Raw genomic sequence first — 14,512 nt, forward strand, 5'->3', positions numbered from 1 at the left:
CCTGGAGGTGAAGGTTTTGGTGGCATTATCTGTGGAGCCTGTACTCAAATTGTGGAGCCACTAGGCTGAGATAAGAGATGAGCAGACTATGTAGCATCAAGGAGGATAACTGGGGGAATCTGCAGCTTATTTGCAGAGACTCTAGGGGTGGGGGAGACCTGTGGAAGCTCATGGTGCACAGAATGAGGGACAGCCAGGGGATATGCTTGAGTGGGTGGAGAGTGTTATGGAAACTCCCATAACAGTGGAGGCTGGAAGTTTGTGACTTCCAGCAGCAGGAAGGTTATTTCTCCATCTACAGGTGTCACTGACAAGGTATAGAACCATGATAACTAGAAATTTAAACAAACTCTGCCCAAGAGGCATCTAGGTCAGCTGGGCTGGATCTGTGGGCTTGACATGGTGCCATCAGGTGAAGGTAATAGGTGGTTGTGATCAGAGCCTCCCTTCTTCAGCCAGCTGAGGCAGTCACCTGCAAAGCATACTTGCCAAATTTACCTGCAAGAGGCCAAGATCTGCTATGTTTTTGAGAGACTCCCAAGAGGCATCCAAGCCACTGACTATTACTCTTTGTTGCTCATCCATACAAGCTCCAACAATACTGTCCAGAGAGACCTTTAGTGTGCCAGGAGGAACCATAGGGTTCCAGGGGCCAAGATGAAGGACATAGAAGCACAGATTTTTTATTCCCTGGGCCTGACAGTGAAAGGAATAGGTCAAGCAGGAGCAGATGCCTCTTGTAAGCCACTGTGGTGTTGTGTGGCTGATGTGGTAGGCAGACTATGGACCTATTTGAGAAACAAGGATTGCTGGAGTGAACCAAGATCTGTTTGACAAAAATGAAGTAGCAGCATCTTCACCAACAGACTTACCAATCTAGTGAGGATGGCTTTAAGTAAAAAAAATATTGAAGGGTGAAGTTCAAAGACTAAAGTGGAGAAGAAAGGCAAGTACGACAGTAGAATACAGTGTGGTGGAATATTCTCCCACGCTTCTCCTGAGAAAGCAGCCTGACTAGACGAACGTGTCAAGTGCCTGTACATGAAAGAAAGCAGAATGAGAGATAAACAAGAAGAATCAGAAATCCATATGAAACTGTAGAGTAGTAACCTCACTAGGGTCATGGAAAAGTAGTGGAGCAACTGGAGTGGAGCAAAAGAAGGGCACATACTCTTCAGGGAGAAAACCATTCACTGTGGAAGGAACCGGATTGCTGGTGTAGGTTAGACACCTCATCTTAAATAGCTAAGCTACAAAGAAATAAATCCTATAAAAATAGCTAAACATGAAACAAAGGTTTATCATTAATCTGTGAGGTTTGATCTCCTTTGAGTGGTGTTTAATGAACCAAACTTCTAGAAAATTGGTACATACTTTACAGTTTCATCATCACGTTGATATTCCGAGCTCTGCTTATGGATTCAAGCATGGAAAAAAACAGGCCAAGCAAGTTAATGACCTAGATTTCATTTGTAATATTTCTAGACTAGATATTTCACCTTTATTGTACCCTTTTCTACTGAGCACATATAATCTGATGACTGACTTTTTTACAGTTGCCACAAAGAAACAATAAACACCCCTCTGACTAACCAGGGCATCTAATCATCCCTGGCAATCAAAGGATTTGTAAATGTCACTGCACTTTGTCACATCCTTCCAGCTGCCCGTGCAGCAGTGATGATTTCACTCAAGTGCTAAATTCTCTTGTCTGACCTCCAAACGCGGCACACATGAAGAATAAAGGAAGCTGAAAGCTGGCATTTGCACACAGAAAATCCTTAATCAAAGTTGTCGAATGTGTTTGTGTTTAAGAGAGATAGGGTCCCCAATACATTTTTAGTTAAAATATTGGACATAGCCCATTTTCTCTACTTGATTCTACCTGAATAGAATTTCAGGTCCAAGGTTAACACTTTCCTGTGTCCTGTGTAATGAGCTTTGTAAACTGTAAGCCATATCATATTTAGGGACAGAGAGAATTGATTTCTATCAAGAGTGTTTACAAGACATAATCCTTATAACGGGAAGAAAGTGAGTTGTATCATTTGAGAAGACTGCTTAACATTTAATTTTTTTGTAGTCTTTCGAGTACATACATGTACTACCATGCTACTTTCCCAACAAAAAATAATATGAAATTTTGCTAGATTATTAATTACAGAAAAAATTTAGTCTAGCTTTGCAGAAATTCAGTAAAGTGAGAGTTTGAGGCCCAAAAGAAACACACCAGAAAATTATAGGGGAAAAAAAAAAGTACATTTCTGGTGGTGAACTTTTTAGTGAGACTTGTCATCAGATGTGTCTAACTACAGCAGATGTCCAGACTCACTGTGCTCCCTATACAGGGAGAAATGGATATAGCCTGGGTAGGATTCTTGTCATCATAAAGTCTATGTCTAAGTAGGTGAGATCAATCATGCAAGGTCTACTTTTTTAGTTAGTTATAAATGCAGTCTGGGGCAATGATATCAAATGTATATATGTACATTATGGTCCAGTTTAATCCCTTCCGCCCAGCTGACATTCTCTAATTTATAGAAACCATTATAGTGGTTTTTGTTTGATTTAAGGGCAATAGTGATGGTTTTGCTTAAGATATATCAAAACATTGTGTTAGTATTCCATAGCAGTAAAAAATACCATTATTGGCTAGAAAGGAAAAAGAAACAATACATTTTTTTAAGAATCTATTGTCTGCCTGTCTCATGCATACTTAATCTATCTTGACCTTCTACCTAAAAAGTACAGTAGAATCAGACAGAAAAGGGCAAGAAGAATGATCAAAGTAATGGAATAGCTTCAGTATGATGAATGAGTAAATAGACAGGGACTCTATAACCTTGAAAAGACACAACTGAGATTCTATAAAAGACTGTAAAATTATGAGTGGCATAGAGAAGGTGGATAGATATGATTATTCACTCCTCATGATATAAAACCTGGGCGATTTCACATTAAAGTAACACTGACAAGTTTAGAATGAAAAAAAGAGGTTAGATGACAGATATACTAGATACTATAAAAAAAGGAATTAGACAAATTCACAGAAAAAAGAACAACAGCAAAAAAAGTGATGTATAGTATAAGTACTGTTATCTTTGTTTTAAAGAGCTCATTTACAAATGGAAAGCAAAAAGTATTTGACAGGAGAAAAGAAAGAGGCAAATTCAAGAATTGGTTCAAATCTGTCCTACAGAGTCCCTGAATACAGGTCTTTCAATTGGAGTCCTTGTAAAGATCTGAAGAGAAAAAAGGTGCAGTACTGAAAGTCTAGTTATGTGTGTTCTTAAGGCTTGTGCATGTTTTGGTGCAAAGGTGAATTCCAGCACAGCCACATCCTCAAGAGTCACATGTAAAACTCTAAATTCTGCCACCTCAGAAGAGATATTACTCCTTGGAGGCACTGTTCTAAAACCCAAATGAAATGCACATGTTCAGTGTTTTTACCTACAAAAAAGGAGAAACATTTCCAGTTTCGAGGCTGAAAAAAATATCTAATACACAAAATCACACTGACTATTGCATTGTGTTCCTGAAGCAACTGGTAACTTCTTCAGTTTTCACTGCAGAGACCATACATTATTTATGAGCAAGACAAGGAGCTTTATTTTCAAAGAAAGACCAGAGACTCCCATTGACATCCCTGAGAGAAGGCTTCTTTTTTTCCTTCTCTTTTTTTTTTAATTGAACTATTTATTTAAAGACTTCATTATGAACTTAAGAGCCTTGTTTCAAGCATACCTGTTAGAAAATCCTGGTTTTCTTTAGCAATTTTCAGCAGGCAGTAGAGTGGAACCTTGTCAGGTAGAAAAGGTGAAGCCCATGTGATATTTTCTCTTTTATTGGTAGTAGAAAATAATTTCAAAGGAACACATCTTACTATAGAGATTTTGACAGTGCAGAAGTGTGAGCTCTGCTTTTTCTATATCAGTATAATTAAGCTGTAACCCTGCAAACACTTTACAGATAAGTAGCTTTAGATAGAATTAATATACCCTAATTTTAGCAGTTAAAAAATTAACATTTATCTTAAGCTAATTATCCAGCCTCACTATATAGAGACCAAAGAATGACAGAGGTTCCTGCTGGAACAGTTACCTGAGATTAATCGTCACTTCTAAAATTTTGTCTTTTTCATTGACTGAAAAGGGGGATAAATTATTATTTAGAAGAATATGTAGACCAATACTTTGGTGTTCACCCTCTCTAAATCTGTTCTACTCCTGTGGGCTACTTTCATTAATGAAGAAGTATCACTAAAAGACAATTTCTCAAAAATACAAATGGAAGATAGCTCAAATAAGTTACCATCTGCAGATGCCTACTTTTCTCTTTTGACTGTATAAGAAGTGGTTAGTTCAGAATTAGACATCTACATTTTAGTGTTAAAATTACTCAGGTGAATGCCACTCACCCTTATCTTTTTATTGCTAAGTTTAAGCATATTGAATTAAAGCACTTCTGAAAAATATCAGTGTCCCTCTCAGCATCTGCAGCTACCTAAATACATTTAAATATTTGACTTCCTAAAACTTAGCCTCTCGTGTAAATCAAGGCATTAGTAATTTTCTCCCTCACAAGGATCGTGAAATTTAAAGTGCACTAAAGACTGAGACATAGCCATTTCTACAAATAAAGGACAAGAGTCAACATGACAAATCTGCAGAATTAAGGCTTAATCATGATATTCAATGTAACACTGGTGGACATGGTTTTTCGTTATAGACGGAGTATATAGAAGTCATTATATTGCCTTAATTTTTTTTCTCTCTCTCCAAAATCCAGGCAATGCCTTCCAGAAAATAAATGAGATCTGTCTGTGCTTTTAGATATATACTGAAACAGTATTAATCTCTCTTCCACATATGAGAAATCATTGAATTGATACAGAATGACAGTGGCATTACACTCTAATAGACATAATAAGAATAATCCTTAGTCCCACTTTGATAGAGGTTCCACCCTTCTAAATTATGCAGTTTTACAGATCTGTCATTGCAGGGAAAAAAATAATTTAAAAAGAAAAAAAAGCAAACACCTTCTCCCTTGCAACAAACAGAGAAGCTGTTTTATTTGATAGCAAATAAGAATAGAAGCCTTCATTATTTCATACTAATGTCTCATTTGCACACATGCTGCAATAAGAACTTGATACTTAAGAACAGGGAATAATAAGACATAAACTAAGGGGATTCCTCAACAGTATCTGTAAAAGCATTAAAAAAGGGAGTACAAAGCAAATAAAAATACAATATTACCTGACCAGCTTCAAATATGTTAGACAACAAAACATAATTTAATAAATGTAAACTTCCAATTAGTTTTTTAAACTTATTTACCTGTTTCAAAGAGTATCCAGTGAAATCTCACCATGCATAGACCCTTCTGTTGATTGTATTCTTCTCCCTGCTGGTTCCTCATACCTTCTGCTTCTGGAAAGAACACTATGCCTAGAAAGTCCTGAGAAGTATGGTGGAAACCAAAGGAACTACAGTAGATAGCACTTAACGACGTAAAGGTACTCTGAGGAAGTCGAACATGAAACTTGGCTGAATAATGGGAAAGTAGAGAAGTTTCTCACACCTTCCCATTTCCTTTAAAAAATAGTAATGATGAGTTCAATACCTATATAAGTGGCAGGGATTTATCTTTTACATCCTGTTGCCACCAAACTATATTTTGGTATTTTTGTGGTCAGTCCAGTTTTTTTTAAGGTGGACAGAATCTGTGTCTGTATTTCAGGCTGTTGGCCTGACTTGACAGCAAAATATACATATCAATCTATTAAAAAAATCTGAATGGTTATCCCCTTCTTTGTTCTAAAAACTTAACAAAATTCCTCACTTTTGCTTCTAATGCACTGAATACAATGAAAAGGCTCTTCACTATCCAATGTGGAAGTTTTAAAAACATTTCAGTAAATATTTTCTTCTGACTGGGCTAAAAAAGGCACTTTTAATGCGATTACTGCCACCTGTTTGGTTGCAGAATGCTTTACATTCTGTCAGGTTGCATAGTGTACTGGTTTTGGCTGGGATGGAGTTAATTTCCTACATTGTAACTAGCATGGGGCTCTCTGGTTTTGATTTGGGATAAAAACAGTTGGTGACACAGGGATGTTTTAGTTACCGCTGATTACACAGTGTCAAGGCTTTATCTGTTTCTCACACCACCCCACCAGGGGTGCATGAGAAGTTGGAAGGCGACACAACTGGAACAGCTGACCCAAACTGACCAAAGGATTCCATACTATGTGATGTCATGCTCAGCAATAAAAGCTAGGGGAAGATGGATGAAGGGGGATGTTTGGAGTCACGCCATTTGTCTTCCCAAGTAACTGTTATACATGATGGAAGCCAGTTTTCCTGGAGATGGCTGAGTACTTGCCTGCTGGTGAAAACTAGTGAGTGAATTTCTTAATCTTGCTCTGCTTGAGTGCACAACTTTTATTTTACCTACTAAACTGTCTTTATCTCAACCCATTAGTTTTCACAGGTTTAGAGTAGTGAGTGGCTGTGTGGGGCTGAGCTGCCTACTGAGTTTAAACAACAATGCATAGATTCCTAGCCTTTACTTTGGAGAGTAAGGTTTCATTCATTAGAGTGGTTAATCTCCATGGCTAATCGTTCTGTGAGTGGACTGTGTGGGAACCATCTGACACCTTTCAGGCTGAAAAAGCAGGTGTGAAGGATTTCTAGGAATATTATTTTGAAGGCCTGTCATACAGGGTGATCTCAGAGACAGGACAGGCTATTGAACTGACACTGTACACAAATTTTATTCAGTTGCTTTCACAATTGTCTGTAGGTAGCTCTTAACAACTGTTTTGAACGTACGATGTCTCAATCCCTATGTAAGAATGGACATAATAATTGCTAATAGATCAAATTCTTACAATTCACTGATACGAAGAACAGAAAGCGTAATTATATTTACCACTAATAATAATCAGTACTAGTAGCTTAATGTTGTTAGCAGGTAAGTGTACTTTAGGTAAAATAATTTAGACAATATCAAAGATAAGGAACAAAGACAATTGCATCTTTACCATTGACACTACATTAACGCTTTCCAGGAGTCTTTCCAGAGAGGTGGAAATTAATAGGATAAATCCTGTGCTGAAAGTAAGGCATATACTTAAATTCTTGCCTGTCTGGAATGCCATTATGCATTCTCTCACATCTAAAAGTACATTTTTTTTTTCCTACAAAAAGCCAATGTAGAGAAGATTTAATGCACTGTGAGGATGTGAATAGGTGTGAGAAACTAGGTTTGGTTATTTTTTTCTGGGGAAAAAAACCAAATGAACAAAACAACAAACAAAAAAATCCTACTTGCTTTCAAAGAGAATTTGCATAGGATCTTTGACAAATGTTATGATCTTATCACTGCATTCTGTGAAAATTTGGCACGATGTCTTTCATAACAAACGAGAGGAACAGTACATTTAGTAGGAGTTACAAATAACTTTAGATAAGTTGCTTTGCTTATAGTGACTTGACAAATTTGGGTCTTGACATCAAGAAAAGAAATGAGCCAGATAAGCTTTGATGAGAAGGGAGGCTTTTGGTGAGAGCAGAGGCATCTGATATTAATTTTAGCAAATGATAACATTCCATTAAGTTTCAGTGAAATTACATTAAGTTCAATAGCATTGAAGTATCGAGCAACTAGTCATTGCAAATGAACAACAGGATTTGCTTTTCTTATAATAAACAATCATTATGCACATGGAATGTTTATTAATTTATCTTTTTGCTTTTTGACTTGACAACAAAAAAGAAACCTAGCTTTTTGTGTATGGACTACCATTGTCAGCTAACATGAAGCTGGCTAGTTCTTGCCTTTTCTTTATTTTATGCCAGTTCAACACTTACATTAAGTATTTTTTTCTTGTAGAAACATGTACATGCAAAAAGCTGGGGCAATAGCTGAAATAATTTTAGTTCTGTGACTCTTCAGCTACTAATGTAAAAAGCCAGCTGGCCTTGACTCCTTTTTTTCAGTATGGAACTTGCTTAATCACTCTCAAGAGAAATTCTGTTGTATGGGTCAATAATGTATTTCACTCCCTACAGAGCTTAATCAATTGCCATAGAATCTCCAGACATGTTATGCTTTTGTGAATTTGTTTCCTATCAGCTGTTTTAATTCCAAGCAAAGAATGTAATATGTCCTTTTTTCAACTGATGCTGTGGTTTTGGTTTTTCTTTTTTTTTTTATTGTTCCTTTATTTTTTCTCTGAATGACAACCTTGTCTACAATCTTGGAATATTCTCATATAGACATTAGGCATGAAATGTATGTACCTAAATAGCAATCATAATCAACTTTCATTGGTAGAAGCTAACTAGATAACGCTAAATCACTCTAAACTTTTCCACACTTCGAATGAAAGCTTGTATTAATCTATCCACACCATGCTTCTGAGTACTCAGTCACTTATCTGAAGAAAACATTGTGTAACAGAAAAATATAATCAGATGTATTAATCCTTTCATTAGCTTCTGAACTAGTTACTGACAGGAGGAGAAATATTTCTCTTTGATTAAGTAAGCAGCAGCAGGATAATGTCCTCTAGTCATAGATGATGACACAGAATAAACTTTTTGAAAATTCATGGAAAAATCGTCACAAGGAATGGACGAAAGAAGAGTTTGTGTTCTTCTATGCTCTGACGCACCATCCAGGAAAAGGAGAAGTTAAAGAACTATTATTTTCTTCATGTTATATAGCTGTGTTTGTATTAGGAGACTGTAGGTTTTGTACCCCTGGGACTAGAGTGTGAATTCTATCTTTGAGCCTTGGTTGAATCAATATGAGGTATGGGTTTAATCATTGCAGCTGTCCCCAAAATATTGTTTCTGGCAATTGCAAAGGTCAACAGACTTTTAACACTTTACTTTCTCCTGCACTCATTCATGTGTCTGCAGCATGATTCTTTAGTTCACAGTTCTTTAAAGTTAACAAAACTGTCTCTGTACATTTAACATCTTCCTGACAATAACACAGCAGGACAAGAGATTTTCTTCATGAGATATTCATGCACTCACTGCAATGGAAACAAAGATAAAGGGACCCTTTGGAAGCTCTAATTAGTCCTAGCTATTTCTACCTTCCGCACAGAATCTATCTATATATACCTATGGAATTATTTATACAATCTCCCTGCATCGGTCTTTATTCCGACCTATGTCAAACATCACTCCTTATCCTCATCCAGTCCTTGGTCAACCCTACAACTCATTTCAAATAAAATTTAGCCATCTCTTTCTCCATTACTCTTAAATTCTGTTGGCACTCTATCAAAGCAGCCAAATTATGCTAAATTAACAAAAAAATTGTTGCTATCCATGACTAACAACTCACAAAAACTATACAGCCCACTTCCTATTTCTGAGGAACAGTAGGATGAGTTCCTCTGGTATCTCATTCAAAATTGGAATGCAACAAAAGACTCACCTGTCTTTTTGAGAGTAAAGCCTGTTGTATAGCACAGTATTTCTGTTTGAGTTGTAAAAGTACATGGACTGGAAAAAGAAACGTTTGATTCTTGTTTTTTCTGTTTTCTGTAGTTTCCAAAACATTTTTCCCCAAAGCCTGGTGTCTTTGTTTGGCTTTTATTCTCTGCTTTTCTCAGGTTCTGCTTTGAAGCAAGGCTTCAACACCACCATGCAGGCTGACATTGTTCATATTATTTAGCTATACATAATTGGGAGTGAACCAAAGTTTGCATGCCCAGCACAACAAGCATACATGTGCTATCTCCAAACCATTCACCATTCTTTTCAACAGTTTGGACGAAGCTTTTATTTTTGTGGGATAGAAGACCTTAGCTGTGTGCATGCATACTATATTGCACTTCCTGCCTTGAGGTCTTGACTAGGATAGATACAGCCTCATAGTTTCCTTCATTCTACTCCTGGCATCCCAGTCTTGCGTTTTCTATCACAGCTATCCAAGAAGACTGGAGCAGGACTTCGTAGTTGCTTAAGCACAGTTAATTTTTTATGACCCAGGAATGAAGGAAAAAAAATTCCGATGGCATTATTCAGAATTTCCAATGGAAAATTCTCAAGATCTGTTTGCTTGATTTTATAGTTACACTTCAACAGCTAAGAAAACAAGAGAGCAACAGGAGAAAAAGGCCAAACATCAATGACTCAGTTTTAACATCTTATAATAATCCCTTTTAGAAAAAACAAAACATGATCTGTTTGGAACCATAAATTGTGTAAATTGGTAGTGATGTTTCTACATAACACTACATAAGAAGCAAAAACTACTGGACTATACAGGTCTATCAAACACTGTGTAACATACAAACAAATAAAATCTACCATGTCATGTCTCGTAGGTTAAGAAAGTTGAAGACAGAAAAAAAGACCCTCTTATTTCTTCCTTCCTGTCAAAGTGTGATTGTTCCCCATGGCATAATTTTCTAGTGGTTTGCCCAGCCTCTGTTTAAATTATTCTAACAATGGGGCTTCTGCTGCTTCCCTTAGGAAGTGTAACCGTAGATGACAATTTGACATTCACATTACACTCTAGTCCCTAGATGACACAGTTCAGTGTAATGTGACATAAGATTTATTGTGATGGACTCCAACATTTGACAGGCTTCGGTAAAAGGTAATGTACCGTGAATGGGTGATTTAAACAATGTTTAATAAAACTTTTACAGCTATAAAGTAAAGGTGGTTGAAAACTTTTGGAAAAGGAAACTGAAATAAAAAAATGAAATAATAAAAATAAAGGAAGGAGAGGAGAGGAAAGGAAAGGGAAAGGAAAATTAATAAATAAAATAACTCTGAACATCACTTTTATATACAGTACATTGATGGATACTACATAAATTTTGTATGCTAGGTTCTAAACAAAATGAACAGAAGAGGTAAAAGTTAAAGCTTAAACTTTGAATATTAAGAGACTAAGGGCTGTGATTCATCTCAGAGAGATGAAAATACGAATCTAAGATTTTAAAATGATGCCTACATGTCTAATTGCATATTCAGGTGCTCATTGACTTTAAAAATCCAGGTCTTAGATTTTAACTGCTGGCTGTACAAAGCTTTGTGTCAGCATCAGGAAGAGGATGCAGAGATGGAGGAAGAAAAGTCACTTCCTTTCTGACAGCAGTTCTGGTAGGGTATTAGCACTGATTGGTGGTTTCAGATATGATCATATTGTAAACAAACACTACAAGCAAACAATAAACGGGCAAGCAAGAGGAACTGAACAGTCAGGAAACCAGTGGAGAGAAAACAGAGGAATGTGGTTGGCACAAGTGTACGAGTGTAACAAGTACACCAGTTAAAAGGAACAGGCTTTATGGAAGTCATCGAATTTACCTCATATAGGATATAAAGACACTCGAGCATGCTGTAGCATACAGCTAATGAACTACAACTTGGAAGCTGTGGATCACAGAATACTGGTTTTGCCACAGGACTTACTTTATAATATATGACAGCTCTTGCAGTCATCTAATCAAATCTAAGCTCTACAAAAACATACTTTCCTCTCCAGGCCTCTCTGCACTTTTGTCTCTCTTATACCTTGGTAGCCAATCATCTACTGTGTCTGAAAGGTTTGTACTGATTACCCAAAAAGTCTTTGGCATCTCAGGCCATAGATAGGTTCTGTCTTGTCCTTATGGTCTGTGAATCACTTCTTCCACTTGAGCAACTCCCATGGAAGAAATCAGTTGGACTTCTTACAGAAAATGAAACATACAACATTCTTTACAGGTGCAATAGGGCACAGATACTAGTGATTAAATCATTTATCAGAATACATATTCTTACGATGCTGTGCTATTGCAACTAGACTCTTCCTGCGTTGCCAGAAGGCGAAAGGCCCTGCTGATCTTATGCTATCCCCTTAGACTAGGACAGTGGGTGGAATGTCAGTTCCAACAGCTGAAGACACAAAAGAGAATGAAGCTACAGAGCATCGTGTCCTCATGGCTTTACCTCCCATGCTAGGAGGTGAGGTATACTTTTAAAACAAAATGAAATGGAAAACTTTCTTGGAAAAAGAAAAAAGCAGAGTACAAATCCAAATCAATATGCTGATGAAAAATCTCTTTGCTTACTCTTTTTCTGCACCTCTTGTTTATGAATCCTAGGTTACATTGGGGATTATTTTCTCGTGCTTAAAATGATTATATGTATTTTTATTTTTACATTTTTTTTTTCTGAGTTGTACATACACAAAATATTCACACTGAGGAGAGTTCTAAGAGACATACCTTTGGTTGACTACAAATTGTATGAAGTTTACAAGGAATCTGAAACTCAGCAAATTTTTGCATTAAGATTTTTTATCCTTACTTTCTACATTTTGTTTTGAAGGATGTGGCTAAGTGTTAGTTATTGTAAACTCAACTTTGAATAAAATATTGAATGGGTGATTTTCAAAGCAAGTAGTAAGCCTTATAAATGTCAGACTGTAAATCTGAAGAGCATTGGCTCAAAAAGGAATACACAACACAATTATTTTATCAAAACTGAGAATGCTTTATATTTCTATAAAATTCCTTTTGTTAAAGAGTGTGGTACAGCTCTAGTAACTCATTACAAAATACCTATTTTAAGAAGGAGTTATGTCTTAAAAACTGTGATGTTCTTCTCAGGAGTAAGAAGGAATCCAGGGATGTTTTGTGAGAGTCATAAAAATACACTCGAAAACCGGTTTGTTTTCTCTTGCTTCCCTTTGAAAGGAAAAAGAATCCCAGTTTTCTAAAGCTTAAAAATACCTGAAAGGTGATGTCAGCTTGTTGTTTTTTTCTTTTTATTGAGAATTCATATATTTCATAAATGCTCAAAAGTCTTAATAATTGAAAGTTTAATAACTATGCTAAGGACTAAAAATGTATTCAGGATGATGTTATTTATTTTTTATCAGTTTCCCTCACTATTAAAAATATCTGCTTAGTTCTCATGTAGTCAGATAAGTTATTTTCTGGCAATCATTTCCAAATATTGTTTCAAAACAAGCCTTATATAAATTAATAGTTATATGCGTTATTTATGATAATGTCAAGATATTTCAATATCAAACCTGAGTACTAATGTAAGAAGCAATATGACTAGAAAAATAACAGATACTGGAGATGCAGTCCATTTGCATTTCTTGAGGAATTGTGTCATCAAATGTAGTAAAACACAAACAGCTTTCAAGATAGACAATAACAGAAGATATTATGTAATGATTTCTCAAATTTCAAACCTGTTCTTGAATATTATATTTAAAAATACATTCAAAGACTAAAGTAGTCTTTTTAGTAGAAGTTAATGGTTTCAGAACCCATTAATAGTCACATTTTAATGTCCCTTAAGTTTGGCTGGGGAAAAAAAAAAGAGATCTCAAAGCAAAAACAAAACAAATTAAAAAAACAAAACAAAAACCTCTCAGTTCTTAGGTATCCACTCATAATTTTTGGCCACAAATAAAGAGGCAATCAGTCATGTAATGCATATTGATTAATAAACTATGTATTAATAGGTTGAGATATTATGAAGACCAGCTCACCGAGGCATTGAATTGGTGAAAGAATAAAAGGGTTTTTTTTCTTTAGCAAGAAAATAAGATAGAAATAAACTATAGCTAACTTGAGCACCACAAAAACCTTTTCACCATCTGACCACTTCACTTCTTTCATTTCAGAAACAAAGAAGTAATATAGAGGACAAATTAATGAATTGAATGCAGTGAAGAAGCAACAGTTTTCCAGCTTAGCATTGCTGCTTCATCATGAGTGGAATAAATCATGCAGCCAGTGTTGCTAGAGGCTGAGATGTGTGTTAGAAAAAAGACCATTTGATACTTCTTCTGAAAGCTGACTGGTCCCAGTACTGACCCCTGAGGGACACCACTTGTCACTGATCTCCATCAAGAATCGTTGACCACTACCCTCTGGATGTGACCATTCAGCCAGTTCCTCATCCATCTAACAGTCCAGTTCTGTAATTGGTTTTGGTCTTCATTCTAGGACTTCCTGATGAAAAGGTTACTGATTAAGCTGCATTAGGACAAATTAGGAATCTTAACACTTTCTTTTAATTAGCTGTTTTTTCTCAATATTGCTTAATTACTGACTTAAAATGGAACAGAATATTGTATTTCTTTCATTCCACTCCCTCTCTTTTCTAATTGTCCTTGTTGCGCCATTTTGCAGTCCTGGAAATTACTGCATACAGATTTATTTCCTTTGCTAATCATATTTCTGACTGTTCGTGCCTTGGCTAGAGCTATTTTTTTTTACCTGAAAAATTGTATGAGGACAGAATCATTGCTTGGAGCTTGCCTAAGGCATCACATCTCAACACAGAGGATTGCCTGAGCCCTAGTTTTGCCGCAGTGTGTATTCTCACTGCAGAACAGAGTATGTGTTCACTCAGCCAGACTCCTCTGTTCAGCCACTACAGTGTTCAAAAACCCAGAGGGTATTTGCTTTGCTTTCACTTTCTTTCCATTGCCTATGAGTTGTTCTTTCACGCTTCCT

This window comes from Caloenas nicobarica, chromosome 3 (assembly GCF_036013445.1).
Source record: "Caloenas nicobarica isolate bCalNic1 chromosome 3, bCalNic1.hap1, whole genome shotgun sequence".
NCBI lineage: Eukaryota > Metazoa > Chordata > Aves > Columbiformes > Columbidae > Caloenas > Caloenas nicobarica.